General features: G+C 37.7%; 1 protein-coding gene across 2 annotated transcripts in view; it reads left to right on the top strand.

The window, feature by feature from the left end:
- LOC109410204 (angiopoietin-2) overlaps positions 1-19,400 on the top strand; it is an 842,481-nt gene that overhangs the window by 589,423 nt on the left and 233,658 nt on the right. The gene's annotated exons all lie outside the window — the stretch shown is intronic.

Here is a 19,400-nt window from a genome sequence, read left to right as displayed (position 1 = left end):
AAAGTTACGTGTCCTAAACATCACACCAGGTCCGCTCCACATTTCTGTTAGAATCTTTCAGGGAAATCTTTCGTTGAAAATTTCGATTCTAAAGAAATGCCTTTGTAGTTTCTTGCATAATGACATCAAGAAATTTAACAGGATTTTCTCCTGAGATTTCTGTAGGAATTCCTTGGCAGATTCCTTCAGAGATTCTTACGAGAGTTCCTCTCTGTAGAAATTACTAGAATTCCTCCAGTGGCCCTTCTTCCAAATTTTCCCCTGAGATACCATTAAGAATTACTCCAGATACATCCTTGGGCTTTTCTTCTGAAATTCCACGAATTGTTCCTTGGCATTTATCCAAAAACTCTTCAGGACAATTCTCAATAAGCTTGTCTACAAGTTCTTCCCGGAACTTTTCCATTATCTCTTCCAGGTATTTCTCCCAGAGCTGCTTCAGGAAACCATTTTAGGATTTATTCAGACCTTTCTTCAGGAATTCTTTCAGACATTTTACCAGTGATCCTCCAGGCGTTTTTCCAGAGCATTATTCCTTCGTACTTCTCAAGGATGTTTTCAAGAAATAATTCTTGGAATGTCTGCCCAGCCAACTTCTTCTTCTTCTTATTAATGGCTCTACGTCCGCATTTGGACTTGGCCTGCCTCGCTTCAACTTAGTGTTCTTTGAGCACTTCCACAGTTATTAAATGAAGGGCTTTCTTTGCCTGCCATTGCATGAATTAGTATATTATGATGCAAGAACAATGATACACTATGCCCAGGGAGTCGAGAAATTTTTCCCAACCGGAACGGGAATCGAACCCGCCGTCTCCGGATTGGCGATCCATACCCGTACTGCCCATATTCGCATAGTCGATGTAACCACCACTGGCAACGCCACCGTACAAAAGCTTATATCTAACGCATGTGCATATTTGTAGCCAGTTTTAGTCAATTGATCACAAGATCAAACCCTTAGTTAGATGTCAACGTGGTAAAAATATTGAAATCCATATTTATTCATTGTTAAAATTCCAAAAGTATGTTGAAATGTACAGTGGCGCTTACATCGACTATGCGAATATGGGCAGCGTATCCACTAGGCTAACTGGAGACCCATATTGCCCAGCCAACACACGATCGCATATGCTGTCGAATAGGATGCTAAAGTGGAGGCGGTATGCATACACTTTATACGCGGTTAAATGGAAGTATGCACGCATATGGCCTCCACTTTAGCACCTATATTATATTGAATATATAGACTGTTTCAGAAATTATAAATACACTAACGATTAACTGCCATTTAAATTTGAGCTCAATATCCAAAAAAGTTTCTTCTAGCTCTTATAATTAACATGCTAACGAAGCAAATAATACCAATTTTGTTGATGTTTCTGGTTAAAGATAAAAAAGAGGGCTCTGTAAACTAGATGATTAAAATTTGAAGTTGCACAAAGTGGTCAAAAAATGTAGCAGAGTAGAAGAGATAAAATTTCACAAATAAAATATTAAATTTCCAAACATAATAAAAATTGCTGTATCGATAATAAAAGATATTTCTCGATTGGTATGAGTAATTTTGCTGTAACATTTTATCAAGAATCTCCATTACGGGCTTTCTCAATACTAATTTTTTTGTTTCAAATTTCTCAACAACACTAGTAGCAACAAACGTTAAGCAAACGAATGTCTTAATTACTGCTTACTGCATTCGTTTTTATGATATGACAAGCTTTGCCATCTGAACGATCGAATGAGCTGAAAAAATAGTTTGGTTAGAATAAATGCGTTCAGGAAAGCTAAGAAACTGTGTGGTAAAGGGCGAACACGATAATATTGCCACACAGAAAATATTGTATAACTTTTGATTGCGTTCGCCAAAATAGCTATTTTTTTACCATGAATAGTATATTCTGTGTAGCTAATACCATAAAATTTTCATTAAAATCGGTTGAGTATTGGCGCATATATTGTCGATATCATAAAATTAGATTTTAGAAAATTTGTGCACCCATTTCAAAAAATTACTTAGGCTATAACTTTTTTGTTACCTCATCAAAACGTTTGAAAATTTCACTCGATATTCTTAACATAGTATCAATTAAGTGGTAAAAATTTGATCGAAATCGGTTCAGTACTTTTTCTAGTAAATATCCAAAGCTCAAATCGCTTCAAGGTAAATTTTAGGTACTTTTTGACCATTTTTAGTTCCGTGTGCACTATTTTGACTGTAGAACTGGTAACACTGTCCCAATTTTTATAAAACTTTGACAGTGTAAAATTGTTGTGTTAAACTGTTTACAGTGAAAATTTCAACCATTTTTGTTGAGTACCGTAAACCGGGGTCAAATTGATCAGCGGGGTGAAATTGATCATTCGGGTACTGCATTGAGAAAGCTATTTTGACGAACGCAATCAAAAGTTATACAATATTTTCTGTGTGGCAATATTATCGTGTTCGCCCTTTAGTTCTTATGTTCCGTGGAAAACCTTAAAAATAAGAAACTTGATCTCCGAAAAAATGTTGTGGAAATGCCTTTATCGATTTTTCCCAAACTTTAATCAAGGCATTCCTTAGACAACTTGTTGAGAAAGCGAATGTGATAAAAATTTAGAAAATTTTTGGTATTTGGTGATAAATAAAAAACACCTTTGAGCAAATGCAAATTTGAAAAATTAAGTTACTTGTTAGAGAACTCGACTGTTCTTTTAAAGACATTTGGAATGAAATATGAAAATATAGAGTACAATATGCTATACTCTGAAAGAAGTTGGTAAAAATCATTAGAACCGTTCATTTAATTAAATAAACTAAGTGTATTTATAATTTCTGAAACAGTCTATATTATTTAACATTCAACTTCATATGCGACTTCATATTGGCTGGATGGAGAAGATTCTTAAGTTTTTCCAGGCATTCGTTTAGTTTTGTTTATTAATATGTATTTTAACTTACGATCTAATTGTACACTTCATTCATTCAGAGATTTCTTTAAAAAAATTTTTACTTCAGTAATTTTCTCAGTGATTCTTGAAGAATGCCTCCAGCACTTTTTTTTAAATTTAGCATGACTTTCTCTCATCTCATATTCTCCCATTTAACAAGACATTCTTCGAGGTAGTTCTCCTGAGCTATCCCTAGGGGTTCTCTCTGGGGTTGCATAAGAAATTTCACCAGGGATTCCTTCAGAAACTCCTCAGGAATGTGCGCTATCAATTTCTCTAGGGATGTCCTCAGAAGTTTCTCCAGAAATTTCCACTGATATTCTTCCATGAGTTTTTTTTTCTTAGAATTATCTCCGGAATTTCTCCAGAAGTTCGTTTCTGAATTTGTCTAGAAATTTCTACAGAAATATCTAAGTGGTTTTCTTTAGATATTACCCAAGAATTATTCCATGAATTCTTCTAGAGATAACTTCAGAGTTTGTTCAAGGGATTTTAGTCTAGGAATCCTTCCAGATCACCCACTGATATCGTCTCGATCTTTCTGGGATTCTCTTATGGGATTCCTTTGGAAATTCAAATATTCTTTTAGTAATTTATTTTGTGCAATTTTTGGAAGAACAGCTAAAAACGCTCTGAAGGAATCCCAGGAGATGTTTCTGACGGAATCGCAGTAGCAATAAAAAAAACTTTTTTAGAGATTTCTGCAGCAATCCCTGAAGATATTTCTCAAGAAAATCATGGAGTCCCTCGAGTGTTAAAATTTCAATTATTATCGAACTTTCATATACCTCAGATTTGTCTTCATGGAACATGAGAATTTTAGCCCTACTGTAAAGATTGAGAGTTTGGAAATTCTTCAACGGGATTTTTTTATTTAGCTAATTTTTGGATACTGTCAATAAATATCGTTTTAGCCTAATTTACGTCCCATACCAAATGTCGGCGTTAAGTCAGACCGGACCATCTGTTTTTTTTTGTGATTCTGAAAAAATGTCATGCAAGCAGCTGGGATATCAAATCAAATCAAGCGTATTATTTTTTAAATACTACATATAATATTTTTTATATGTTTATTGAAACATCTCCTTCAAAATAACGACAAAAAGTTCAGAGTTGACGAATTCCTACGCTTATTTCTGCCTGCCCAAAAAATCGCCTAGTCCTCTCTGACTTAACGCTGACCAATTTCTAGTCTTTCGATTCTGAATATACCTCCCAAATACTGAGCTTTTACGTACAAAAATCAGAAGCACTCACAAGTTTGATAATAGTTGAGATTCACTGAAAGTAATATTGGAAGAACCCCTGGAGGCATTCATGCTGGATTTTCTGGATGAATCTTTGAGGTAATTTCAGGAAAAATTTCTGTGGTTATTCCTGAAATTATATTAATGAAATTATATTCCAATGAAATTCCTGAAGAAATGCCCGAGGAAATCTCGAGAGGAGTTCTCGAAGAAATATCTGTTTGAATTCCTGAAAGAACCACCGATATATTTTCGACTACAAAAAACGCTAGATGATCGAATTTCTGAAACAATCTTAAAAAGAACTTCAGTATGCGGAAATGAGTCAGCCGTAAATTTCAATAATGAAAATTTGTAAATCATCTAGATCTCCGTAGAAAATTGTTAAGGAATCCCTGAAAAAAAAAACTGGTTTTTAAGAAAGATTTTGTAAAGGACACTCTTTAAGAATTTTTAGAAGTTTCAGAAGAAATCCATGGTAAACTTCCATAACGAATTCTTGGTGTATTTCCTGAAAATAATCTTTAAAACATATCTGAAGTAAGCCTTGGAGAAATTTCTTAAAGATTCCCTGGAAGATTTTTAAAAGAATCCTTGAAAAATGTTCTTAGTGAATTCTTGGAGTAATTTCTGTAGATATCCGTAGTGCAGTTTTAAAAGGAATCCATAGAAGATTTTCTCAAGGAATATCTAGAGAAATTTCTAAAGAAAACTTTGGTGTAATGTTTCTATGAACCCCTGGAAGATTAATTCAAGGAATTCCTTAAGGATTATCTTCTTCAAGAATCCCTCAAAGAATTTATGAAGGAAGCTTTGTAAAATGTTCTTAATTATCCTGTGCGGAATTTCTGAAAAAGGTTCATTTTCTAAAAGAAATCACTAGTAAAATTTTCGGAAAGAATCTTGGGAGAAAATTCCGAAAAATAAAATACATGGAGGAATTTCTGAGGGAACCCATGGAACTCTGGAGGATTTTCTATAACAATGCATGGATGATTTTATAAACGATTCCCTGGAGAACTTGGGTATTATCATCACTGCAACCATTATTGTTTTGATCTATTGTGACATATTCCCTATTTATGTCGAGGCCCGTGGCGCAATTGGTCATACGTTTGCTTCATGAGCAGATGGTCATGGGTTCGATCCCAGCCCGGCACTTTCGTCAGTTGCTCTTTCCCCCTGAGAGCAGCTGACACTGACTCTCTTCTGAGCCCATGGCTCAAATGGACCCGGATACTTGGACATCGGTGAACGGCAACCCATAATAGACCCCCAATCGGAAACAATTTGTTCTCTAGATTTTAAAGGGTTCAAGTAGCCCCTTATCGAAGAACCTTTTTCTTAGTCGGACAATGGCTTAACAAGTGTTTCGAGTCTTTCTTTTCTTTGTTACAAGAACAACACAGATCATTTTGAAGTTTTCCGATAAGCTTCAAATGTTAGCCTGTGATTAAGGCTATGGATCGCCAATCCGGAGACGGCGGTTTCGATTCCCGTTCCGGTCGGGAAAATTTTCTCGACTCCCTGGGCATAGTGTATCACTGTACTTGCCTCACAATATACTAACTCATGCAATCAATGGCAGGCAAAGGAAGCCCTTCAATTGATGTGGAAATGCTCAAAGAACACTAAGTTGAAGCAAGGCAGACCAAGTCCCAGTGGGGACGTAGAGCCATAAAGAAGAAGAAGAATAATATACGACTTAGACAAGGGTTTATCATAGAATTTTTAGTTTTTTTTAGTTCTTTGTTTCTGAATGAATCTTTATGGAACTCCTGAGGATTTCATTAATGGATCTATGGATATTCTGAAAAAAAAATCACAGAAATAATTCTCAAAGTAATTCTCAGAGAAATTTCAGCAAGAATCCCTGGCAGAACTTCTTAAAGTTTGCATGGAAACTTTCTAAAGGAGGAATTTCTGCAAAAATCTTTGGAGGTTTTTTTTAGGAAATCATGGGACAAATTTTTGAAAAAAAAATATCCGTGAATGGTTTTCTAAGTGAATCCTTCGAAACATTTATTAAATAACCTCTCTAAGAATTTTTAAAAGAATTTATAAATGATTTCTGATGAAATTCATTCTGATACATTCCTGCAAGATTTTCTTAATTAAACCTTTCAGAAATACTTCAGGATATCTAAAATAATTTGCGAATAAAATTCGGAATGAATTCGTAAATCAATTCCTGGGCGAATCCTTAAAAAAATCGAAGGAATCTCTGGAGGAATTTCTGAAGACATCGCAGGAAGAATTGTCGGGAGACATTTTTGATGGTATCCCTGGAAGTAGTCCGAATATCACAGAGATTTTTTTGCACGTATGAGGATACAAAAAAACATTAAGGCAGTCTTCTTATATTCAGGAGGAGCATTTAATTTTACTCTTTGAGGAGTAGCTTCAGAAATTATTTAAGAAATTTCTACAGGAGCTTACTATAGCTGTTCCTCAGGGAACTCCTATGACAATTCTTCCAGAAGTTTCCAGCATTTCTCCACGAGTTAGGGGGAATTCCTCAGTAAGTTCTTCTGGTTCATTTAGGATTTTCTTATCTGGTATTGCTCGAGTAGTTCTTTCCCAGAAATTATTCCGGAAGTTTCTTCGTTCGCTATCCTCCATGAATTCTTTCGATGAGAGTTTTCGTGGAGTTCCTCCCTTGAGAATCCTTCAGGATTTACTGCTCCAGGACTTTTCGACGGTTACTTTCCAGGTATTTCGACGATTACTTTCCCTGGAATTCTTCATTCGCTGAGATTTCTCCAAGAGAAATTCTGTTTGATACCTCTAGGGGTTCCTGTTCCTCAGATTCCTTTAAAGGCTTTTCTCCTGGAATTTATCGAAAGAGTTTTTTCTTCCAGAAATTGTTTGATTGAGATTCTTGCAGGAGTTCTGGGAGAATTTCTAACCGCAGGGCTCCCTTCAGAAGTTTTTCTTTCGAATATCTGCGGGATTTTCATTGAAAACTTTTATGGAAGTTTCCGACAGATGTTCATTTCCAAGTTTTTCCCGGATAAACACCGGCAGGAACTCCGGAAGTTTATATTATTATAACATTTTATGAACGACACCTTACCATTATAGAGGCATTCGTGTCATTTCTCTTAAATCCTGAATTACTTAAGGATGAACTTCTGAGAAAAATGTCGAAAGAATTCAAGGAAGAATTCTTGAAAAAACTTCAGAAAAAATTCTTAAAAATACTCAAAAAAAAAAAACTCCCGGGAAATAATCATAAAGAAGTCGTGGAATAAATTCACAGCAGAATTTTGAAAGAAATTTACACAATAAGTTTAGAAAGAATACTCGAAGGATCTCCGGAAGAAATATGTTGGTGTGCTCCGGAGAAAAATTCCTGAAAAACTTTGGAAGGAACTCCTTTGGGAACTTCAAACATTTTGGGAAAGCACATCCCAACTAACAATTACTTAATTAACAAGCACCTTTATGACGAACTAATTCAGCATGATGCTGAATAATATTTGGATAATTTTCAGATACAGCCTTTGTTCGGGTTTTGTACATACAAATTTGGAGAAATTATAAAGCATAGTGTTGTGTACCAACTGAACTGTTTGTTTCTAAAAGCGTTTAACAATTATATATTATTGCTGTTATTCAGTTTCAGCAAATGTGATTAAAAATAAATAAAATGCGTTTTTTTTTTTCAATTTCCACGAGAGTTCAGGCTAGGAACAATTATTTTCAAATGATATTCACATATAAATTTACCTAACTTAAGATTCGAACTCGAGACCCGTCGATTGCCAGCCGCATGCCTTCCTATCTGCGCCATCCTAGAGATGATGAATTGAAGCAATAAAATTAAAACATAAGCATCCCGTGGTTTAATAATTACCCCACTTCGGCTCCTATTCAGCAGTGCTGAATTTGCACAACATTATGGTTACCAACTGAATAACACATTAATTCAGCTGCTGTTCAGTAAAAACGCGTGTTTTTTATTCTGTATTCTGAGTCGAAGTATGACGAAACACAATTCTTGTGAAAAACACATTATACACATGCATGTGCTTATTTATACATCAACTGAACAAGAAACAGAAAAAGGTGTTGTTAAACTATTTTGTAAGGGAAACATGTCAAGTCGAACAGAAAACTTATTATACTCTTGAAAAGCGTTTAAAATTGTTATTGTTAATACCGATACGGAAAATTGAACACTGGCTACTTTTTCAATTGAAGAAGCATGTGTACAGTAATATGTACAACATTAATTTAGTTCAGCTATCATTACTATTATAAAGGAACAATTTGTGGATTGCGATTGTTAGTTGTGATGCTCTAACAAAACCGCAAAATTGGATGACGACACACGGCAAAACCAAATGGATTACACATTTAAAATTTTAAATTAAAACACTGCTTTGTAGCAAATCGGACGTGAGCCACTGCAGCTGCGTTTTGGAGACAAATCACGGATCTTTTTGTTCAACACTGATGGTCAACCAACGATCATATGGTGAGACAAGAAAGAAAGGGAATCAAGGCGACGACGACGACAACGCGCGCGCGGAACTGAGCCAGATGCGCGACAGGCACATGACACTGCACGGTACGGCGCGGCACGGCCCGACTACGGACGGGGCTGGGCGATTTCTGCACGAAAAAGTGGAAATTTATTTCGCAGGTTGGGCTTTTCTCTTTCTCCCGGCACCTAGCTACCTACCTATAGAGCTGCAGCCTTTTACTCTCGTTATGTATGTGAGAAAATAAGCAACAATATTTTATGAGATGTACGATGACATAATTTTTACTCCATTATGACATATGGGCGAATGCAACGCGTCGCTTGCGGCGCGGTTGTTCCGCGCTTTTTTCTACTCTTTTGACTTCTTTTGTTTTGGGCAATATATTTGTGCACATGCAACAGCAGCGCGCGGTGATTTTTGCCCATAAATTTATCCACTTCTTTTTGGGCGATTTGACTAATCTTCGCAGATGTTGATTTGACAGAGAGTGAATGGCGTGAAAACAGATATATAACCACAACAACCGATGATTATTAGATGAATGAATGGTGGGTTTATTAAGATGTAGTTTAGATGCATTCGTAGTGTGATTATGAAGAGCGTAGAATATTTGATTGTAAGCATTCAGTATTATCACTGCTTAAAACCATTTAGATGACCCATTCACACGTTTGCTTCATAAGCGGATGGTCATGGGTTTGATTCCTGGTCCCGATACTTGCACATTTTGTTCAGTTGCTTTGGTCCTTCGAGAGCGGCTGGCACTGACCCTTATCTGGGAGCATCCATTAGGTACGTCAGGCTAAAATTGCAAATTTTCGACCCCCTTGTCACACTTGTCCCTTTCTTGATTCTCCCGAAACCCCACTGAAACCTGTCGAATACTTGAAACTCTTAAGAATACCCCCTATAGGCTTTCCTTAGATCTACCTAAGCCCCCTAAACCCTTCAGAGAAACTTATAAGGCTCTCTAAAACCTCTTGAAATGCATTGAAACGTCATGAAACCCCTAAGAAACCTTCCTGAGATCTCAGCAGACTTCCCTTAAGTTCTACTGAAGCTGCGCTACCAGAAACGCTCTAAAATTTTCTGAAATCCATTAAAGAGCCTTGATACTCGTTAGAAAACCCCCGTAGATTTCCTTCAATCCTAGCCGCTTAAAACCTCTCGAAGTGCCTTGAAACACCGTGAAACTCCTAAGAAAATTCCGCTGAGACCCCCGTTAACTTCCTCTGAACTCTTCTGTAGCTCCCATACACCCCATACAGCGGATATCAGCTAAAACGGCTAGAAACGACACATAAAACGCCTCTGAGACCTTTGTAGACTTCCAGGTGTTTTTAAGGAAATCCCCTGCCAAATGCGCTGCCTACCACGAAGTGATTCCTGGTAGTAAACTGAATATTATTTTCGCCTGTTGTTCTTATGGTATCCATGCGATGTGACCAGCCCAAAACAGACGGCCATATTTTAATAGCTTGACAATATTCATCTCTATTTATTGCAGATTGCATTCCAAATATTACTATCACACTACTTATGGTACGCCTAAAAAGTGTGATAAAAGTGCACATTTACCTTGGATCGTTTCGACGTCTTCGGTGCATTTATTCCTTGATTTACAAGAAATAAGTTCACCGAAGACTAACTCGATCCGACGTGGTCCTGCACTGCAATCACACTTTGAAGCTGTGTGCGCACTATTGTGTGAGTCCAATTTGGGTGCAGTCAACAATACAGTTGATATAACTCATGGTTCAGGCAAAACCGGTTTTCGTAGCATCTTAAGTTCGAGGAAACCAAACGCTTTCTTTAGTGAATCTAACTTAATCCAACTATCAGTATTGAGGCTTTACTACAGGGTTAAATATTTGACAAAGAAAGAACTCAGGAAACATCATCTGTTTAAAGTGCTACAACACGATCAAAGAGAAATGAAATATAGTCCGGTGTCTGACGAGTAAACAATTGGATTGGTGCGAGTCGTTTTCGCCAAAATAACCTGATGTACCAACATACGCGTGTATTTAGTAAAAAAGTAATTAGCTGATGATTGAAAAATGTCATGCAGTATAATGGCAGAAGGCATAAAATCTTGTTATAATAGCAAACTTTTTCCCGATATGTTCACTAGAAAATCATCAAATACCATATCAATACCAACCTTTGCATAATAACTCAAATTTTTATAACGATTTTATCATAAGATTTCTTATGATAACAATGCAATAACAAATTTTAGGTATTAGAGCATAGGTTGGTATCGATGTGGTACTTTTAGGTATTCTCTTCTGCTCGGATTGCGCTGCTGTTGTAAACAAAACAAACATCGTTGCCGAATCGAGATATGAATCTTCCGCTTATCTTAATGTGGAGGATTTCTAGTACTGGGTAGTTTATTGGTGTGAAGCTCATTTATGTCATGTCAATCACGCTCATCCATACACTCCAGCCATGAAATTTGTTTCTTTTTGTTCATGGCATTACAGCCCAACTCGAATACGACCTGGTGTTCAGCTTTAGCATACACATTGTACCTTTTTTATTACCTCCGCAACTATTTGCTAAGAGCTATCCTTTCCAGCATTACTTAAGTTGTCAAAATACGATAGAGATACGATTCGCACAACAAAATACATGAAAGAAGTCAAATATGCAGCAAAACTGTTGAACGGGATGGTAATTGAATTTAATCCCAAATAGATGGGAAAATCAAAATTATCACAGGTTTTGTTATTTTGCTACAATGATTTCACAGCGTAACAAAAATTAACTTTTGGTCTGTCTCAAGAGCAAACCTATGTGTCTCTGACAGATTTTGGGCCGCTGAATCCGAATCGGGGTTCAGATTTGCTACAGCACGTCACAATTTTGAGCTATACCTTAACTTATAGGGCAAAATATGTGGTTTTGGACTTTTTTGACTGCAAGCCATTTGATTTGGTAGTTAAAACGAAATATTTTGCATGAGTCGTTAATTTAGATGTTAATTTATTAATTTACCTTTTGATTGCTTAAAAAAATATTTCCATGCTTAATGGCTTGCAGTCACAAAAGCCCAAAATCGCATGTTTTAGCCTATAAATTGAGGTATAGCTCAAAATTGTGACGTGCTGTAGCAAATCTGAGCCCGGATTTGGATTCAGCGCTGTGTTTTTGTAACAACGGTTATTGTAAAACATGTACCGTTAGTATTTTTTTTTATTATTGTGTATTTTAACTTATGCTGCTTATTCTACACTTTGTACCGTTAGTAGTTAAAATAACAAAAATCTAACAAAACTCGTTCCAAATTAACAAAAATATAACAACACAAAAAATCCTACAAATTCTGAAATATTTTTTTTACAAAAAATATAACAGTGATTGCAAAGAACGTGTTACGAAATTATGTTAGAGGCAATAATATTATAATGCATATTATAATAAATGTTGTTATACATCTGTTTAAATAAATAGAACAAGTTTTGTTATAATTTTGTTTTGACAATCATAACAAATTTTGATACGATTTTGTTATGATTATACACCTGTAAAAATCCTTAGAGCTAAATTTGATTATCTTCTGTTATTTCTAACAACAATTGTTATAATTTTGTTATGATCTTGTTAGGTGCATCTGGTCCGGATCTCTGTCAGTATGATGATGAATTATAACTGAGGGGATTAGAAGCAAAAGGGTGTTAATGACAGATTTAAAGTTTTTCACCAATTTTCCGTCCCATATAAAATGTATGAAGTTTGATACCCATTTCGACCCAGTTTTCTCCGATTTATTGTATTTTTTCTAATCGTCGTAAAAAAAACTTGAAAAAGTTCCTGAAAGCTTAAAATCTGAAGATTTTTTTGTATGTTTAGCTCAAAATTATTCTATTGAAACATTTGATAGAAATTGATGCAATAGTTGCAGACAATTGTATATGAACAATAAAAATGCACCAGGACAAAAAATCTTATATTTAAAAATGGTTACGTCGTATTATTTATGGTGTCTTCGACAAATATGTATGTTTTTTGTGTGATGACGAATAAATTTGCTAAAGAGCATTTTGCTATTTTTTTATGTAAGATTTTTTGTCTTGGTGCATTTTTATTGTCAAAATACAACCGTCCGTAACTATTGCAGAAATAGTTATCACTGAACTTTTTCAATATGTAGTTTTTTTTTAAATTGAATTGTTTTATAGTAATAACTGGGATATGACTATGTATGGGAAAACGGCTTTGGTGCATTTTATTTGTCCGATACTGTAAGTCCACAAGAAAGTCGAATAATTATACTAATTGAAAAAGGGATGGATTTGAGGTCAAGAAAATTTATACGACAACATAGAAACGCCGTAAAAAAGACAAAATTCCAAAGTCGAAACTGGTGAGTTTGTGGGATTTTATTAAGGATTTTTTTTTCAGACGCTTCTGATCTGGAGTTTCTCTATTTCTCCGATTCTCATTCAGTATTACTCAAAAGACTCCCTTCCTATTTCCTCCAAAATTACAGAAGTTCCTAGCGGAATCTTACCTAGATTTTTTCAATCTTCCCGAAATTACTGTTAGAATTCTTCTCTGCATTTCTACATAGATCGCATCCGGGGGTCTTCAGGATTTTTGTTTTCTGAAAATTGCCAAAAGGAGCGGACCTGGTGTGATGGTTAGAACACTTGACTATCACCCCGAAGACCTGGGATCGAATCCCACTCCCGACAAACTCGCAAAATGTGAGTTCTTCCTTCGGAAGGGAAGTAAAGTGTGGGTCCCGAGATGAACTAGCCTAGGGCAAAAATCTTGTTAATACAGATAAAAAAAATACCAAAAGGTTAATTTCGAGACCAGAGGTTCTTTTTGATTTACAATCGGAGTTGCAATAAGGTACAGCGGGGCAAGTTGAAACGGGTGAGGCAAGATGAAACACGAAGTTTTAAAATAGATTTCAATACAATTTGGTAATTTATCCTTCGCTAAAAGATTGTTTGAATCAAAAACTATGTGTTATGGCGATCAAACTGTTGATCATCATTAGAAAACATCATGTAAAGCCGCTGTTTTATCTTGCCCCACCCGTTTCAACTTGCCCCGGTGTACCTTAATGCAGATTGACAATAACGTAAACTATTGTACTATTGTATGAGCCAAATCTTCGAACAAAATGTTAAACTCTGTTTACATAAGGTTATAATTTTTAGTAATACTGACAAAAATTGTTTTATTTTTATTTTTTTTTGAACTCGAACTATTTAAGGTAAACAGTTTGTTCAGAAAAAAACATGTGTTTCGAGACAACTTTTCAGAAAAGAAAAAGTTTCCCGGCGTGGTTTTGGTTGTCCGTCCGATTGTCGTCAAGTCAAGAAACATGTTTCATCGTGTCTCTCTCTCTCTCTTCTTGGCGTAACGTCCTCATTGGGACAAAGCCTGCTTCTCAGCTTGGTGTTCTATGAGCACTTCCACAGTTATAAACTGAGAGCTTCCTCTGCCAATGACAATTTTGCATGCGTATATCGTGTGGCAGGCACGAAGATATACTCTATGCCCAAGGAAGTCAAGGAAATTTTCTTTACGAAAAGATCCTGGACCGACCGGGAATCGAACCCGTCACCCTCAGCATGGTCATGCTGAATACCCGTGCATTTACCGCCTCGGCTATATGGGCCCTTCGTGTCTGGTTCCCGAATTCCTTCATCTGGCGGTATATGTGTCGGCAGAGGCGCGTGATCGGTTGGTGGCCGATCGACGAAAGAATGTGCAGGTTGAGGATCAAGGGCCGATTCTTCAACATTAGCATAATAAACGTGCACAGCCCTCACTCCGGAAGCACTGATGATGACAAAGACGCATTTTACGCGCAGCTCGAACGCGAGTACGACCGCTGTCCAAACTACGACGTCAAGATCATCATAGGGGATCTGAACACTCAGGTAGGCCAGGAGGAGGAATTCAGACCGACGATTGGTAAGTTCAGCGCCCACCAGCTGACGAACGAAAATGGCCAACGCCTCATCGATTTCGCCGCCTCCAAGAACATGGCCATTCGTAGCACCTTCTTCCAGCACAGCCTCCCGTATCGTTATACCTGGAGATCACCACAACAAATGGAATCGCAAATCGACCACGTTCTGATTGATGGACGGCACTTCTCCGACATTATCGACGTCAGGACCTATCGTGGCGCTAATATCGACTCTGATCACTACCTGGTGATGGTTAAACTGCGCCCAAAACTCTCCGTTATTAACAACGTACATTACCGGCGGCCGCCCCGGTACGATCTAGAGCGACTAAAGCAACCGGATGTCGCCACCGCATACGCGCAGAATCTCGAGGCAGTGTTGCCGGACGAGGGTGTGCTCGATGTGGCTTCTCTAGAGGACTGCTGGAGTACAGTCAAAGCAGCCATCAACAACGCAGCCGAGAGCACTATCGGGTATGTAGAACGGAGTCGACGAAACGATTGGTTCGACGAGGAGTGCAGAGCGGTTCTGGAGGAGAAGGATGCAGCGCGGGCAGTTATGCTGCAGCATGGAACCCGACAGAATGTGGAGCGATACAGACAGAAGCGGAAGCAGCAGACCCGTCTCTTCCGGGAGAAAAAGCGCCACCTGGAAGAAGCGGAGTGCGAGGAAATGGAACTGCTGTGCCGTTCACAGGAAACACGCAAGTTCTACCAGAAGCTCAACGCATCCCGCAAAGACTACGTGCCGCAAGCCGAAATCTGCAGGGATAAGGACGGGAGCCTCCTGACGGACAAACGTGAGGTGATCGAAAGGTGGAAGCAGCACTTCGACGAGCACCTGAATGGCGAAGAGAATGTAGGCACGGAGGACCAAGGCAGCGGAGGAAATGACTATGTTGGTGCAGCAGAGGACGGGAACGAACCAACTCCCACGCTGAGGGAAGTTAAGGATGCCATCCACCAGCTCAAAAACAACAAAGCGACTGGTAAGGACGGTATCGCAGCAGAACTCATCAAGATGGGCCCGGAAAAGTTGGCCACCTGTCTGCACCAGTTAGTAGTCAAGATCTGGGAAACAGAACAGCTACCGGAGGAGTGGAAGGAAGGGATAATCTTTCCCATCCACAAGAAAGGCGACAAGTTAATGTGTGAGAACTTTCGAGCGATCACCATTTTGAATGCCGCCTACAAAGTGCTATCCCAGATCATCTTCCGTCGTCTTTCACCTAAAGTAAATGAGTTCGTGGGAAGTTACCAAGCCGGTTTCATCGACGGCCGGTCGACAACGGACCAGATCTTCACCGTACGGCAAATCCTCCAGAAATGCCGTGAATACCAGGTCCCAACGCATCACCTGTTCATCGACTTCAAAGCGGCATACGACAGTATCGACAGCACAGAGCTATGGGAAATTGGACGAGAACAGCTTTCCCGGGAAGCTGACTAGACTGATAAGAGCAACGATGGACGGTGTGCAGAATAGCGTAAGGATTTCGGGTGAGCTATCCAGTTCATTTGAATCTCGACGGGGACTACGACAAGGTGATGGACTTTCCTGCCTACTATTCAACATCGCCCTGGAAGGTGTTATGCGACGAGCCGGGCTCAACAGCCGGGGTACGATCTTCACGAAATCCAGCCAATTTGTCTGTTTTCCGGATGACATGGATATTATTGCTAGAACATTTGGAACGGTGGCAGAACAGTACACCCGCCTGAAACGTGAAGCAGCAAAGGTCGGAATGCGGCTAAGACAAAGTACATGCTGGTAGGTGGGACTGAGCGAGACAGGACAAGCCTTGGCAGCAATGTTACGATAGACGGGGATACTTTCGAGGTGGTAGAAGAATTCGTCTACCTCGGTTCCTTGCTAACGGCTGACAATAACGTGAGCCGTGAAATACAAAGGCGCATCATCAGTGGAAGTCGTGCCTACTATGGGCTCCAGAAGAAACTGCAGACAATTAAACGTTCCATAATAAATACTAAATTTCCCATAAATAATTCGAAAAGTCCCAGTGAAGAAACAGGGGTGTGAGCAGTAATAAATTACAAAAGTTCCATGAACAAATAAAAAAATGCATAAATAAATCAAAAGTTTCCATAAATAATTGATTTTCGAGCAATTAAAAAAGTCAAAAATGCAATGAATAAATCAACTGTTGCAATAAAAAAAGCCATTTTTCCCACCAAATAACTTCGAATTTTCCATAAATAAATCCGATTTTCCCATAATAAATTAGAAAATTCACAATAAAAAAATATCGAAAAAGCAATAAAAAATTCAAAAAATGCAATAAAAAATGACTAAATTACCCATAAAAAACAAATGCAGGAAAGTATGAGGCAGTGAAATGCTAAATCGCACTTATATGACTGTAACGACTGAAAAGCCTGCTTAACTATGATTGCAATTTACCAAGCAATCGCTTGCTGTCCGAACTCGCTATCGCTCGTCGGACCTAAAAAAGGGATAACATCTATGTTTGCATTATACCGGGCAAATTCTTGGATCTGTGGTTTGCCTAGAACCGAAACGATGCAGTTGCGGTGCATCGGATATCGGAAACTTCGGCGGCCTTCTGCCGCCTCAGTTCCTCAATCCTCTATGCGGCTTCGCCGCATGGTCTATGTTTTTTTTTTGGCTCAAAATGCATTTACGTTTATTGCTCGTTTTTTGACATTTATTGATAATTTATTTTTTCGTTTATTGCACTTTTTGAATTATTTATTGCTTTTTCGATATTTTTTTATTGTGAATTTTCTAATTTATTATGGAAAAATCGGATTTATTTATGGAAAATTCGAAGTTATTTGGTGGGAAAAATGGCTTTTTTTATTGCAACAGTTGATTTATTCATTGCATTTTTGACTTTTTTAATTGCTCGAAAATTAATTATTTATGGAAACTTTTGATTTATTTATGCATTTTTTTATTTGTTTATGGAATTTTTGTAATTTATTACTGCTTACACCCCTGTTTCTTCACTGGGACTTTTCGAATTATTTATGAAGAATGATCACTTTCTTATGAGTCGTTTATATTTTAGCCAAAAAGTTTCACCCCTGCACCAAATGTACCATGTACAAGACGTTAACAAGACCGGTGGTTCTCTACGGACACGAGACATGGACGATGGTCGAGGAGGACCTGCAAGCACTCGGAGTTTTCGAGCGACGGGTGCTAAGGACGATCTTCGGCGGCGTGCAGGAAAACGGTGTGTGGCGGAGAAGGATGAACCACGAGCTCGCTGCACTTACGGCGAACCCAGCATCCAGAAAGTGGCCAAAGCCGGAAGGATACGATGGGCAGGGCATGTTACAAGAATGCCGGACAACAACCCTGCCAAGTTGGTGTTTGCTAACCATCCGGTTGGTACAAGAAGGCGTGGAGCGCAGAGAGCACGATGGGAGGACCAGGTGGAGCGTGACTTGGCGAGCATCGGGCGCGACCGAGGATGGAGAGCGGCAGCCACGAACCGTGTATTATGGAGAATTATTGTTGATTCAGTTTTATCTTGAATTTGATGTAATACTAAATAAATGAATGAATGTTCATCTAATTCCTGAAGATTATGTGAAACAGTTCCAAGGAATTTTCTGAAATAATTCTAGAAAGAGTTGCTAAAGAAATTTCTGGAAACTCTCCCTCAGAAACCCTTGGTGGAATTTCTACAAGAATTCATTAAAAATATTTAGAAAATATCAAAGAGAAATCTTTTACCAAAATTCATGGAGGATATTTGGAAAAAAATCCCGGAGGAATTCTTGAACATATATTTAAAGGAATCACTGAAGGGCTGTCTGGAGACATACTATATTTTCTGTAAAGGTTCCTAGAAATTTCCAAAGGAATGTAAAACTTTCTAGAAATTGTTACTGAAATATTTTTAAGATTCTTAAAGAATCCGAAGAAAAAATCCTAATGGTATACTTGGAACAATTTCAGGAGAAATTACTGGTTGTTTGATAACTCATTGTATTATCATTTAGTTTCAAGTCTTGGACATTTTGAAAAAATGTTACAAAATTGTATCAAATTTTGATAGAAACTAGTAATCTTGAGGCTAAAATTCATATCACATTTTGTTATAATTTTGATATGATTGTAACAAAATAGGTTATAATCTTGTTCAAGCCAGTGTACTTTTTGTTACAATTTAAGTTATTTTAACATCATCCTGCATCTAGTTTGTAACATAATAAGTTATAGAAAAATATTATAACATCATAACACAATATGATATAAACTTGATATAATTTTCTAGTCGGGTGTGTAAATATAATTACTGGAGTTATTTCTGAAGGGCGAAAGTCCGTAAGTTACGCCACGCTTTGAGGAGAGAGGGATTCCGAACTGTGTGATAATTTCAGAGGAGTCCCATACAAAAACTGAAAAGTTGACCTATTTGTTGTGGGATTTCAGCTTTCAGTCCAAGAAAATCAACGCTTTTCTTGGACTGAAAGTCGAAACCCCACGACCTATACAAAAAAGTGTGCCATAGAAGGGAGGAGGGTTGAAAATGGAGATTTTTGCGTGACCTTATTTATGGAGCCATTTCAGTGGTTCTGCATAGAAATTCTTTGAACAATTTATGGAGGAACTTAAAGCATCTCCAAAAAAAAATTTCTGAGGGAACATTCGGATTTTTTTTAACAATCCTTGGATAAACTTCTTTATTTTCTAAAACTAAAACGCTGTTAGAATGTCAGGAATCCATGGATAGTTTTCTGAGAGAATTCTCGGAGAAATTTCTGAAATAATCCATGGAGGAGTTTTTTAAG

This window comes from Aedes albopictus, chromosome 2 (assembly GCF_035046485.1).
Source record: "Aedes albopictus strain Foshan chromosome 2, AalbF5, whole genome shotgun sequence".
NCBI lineage: Eukaryota > Metazoa > Arthropoda > Insecta > Diptera > Culicidae > Aedes > Aedes albopictus.
This window is presented reverse-complemented; position numbering and strand designations above follow the sequence as displayed.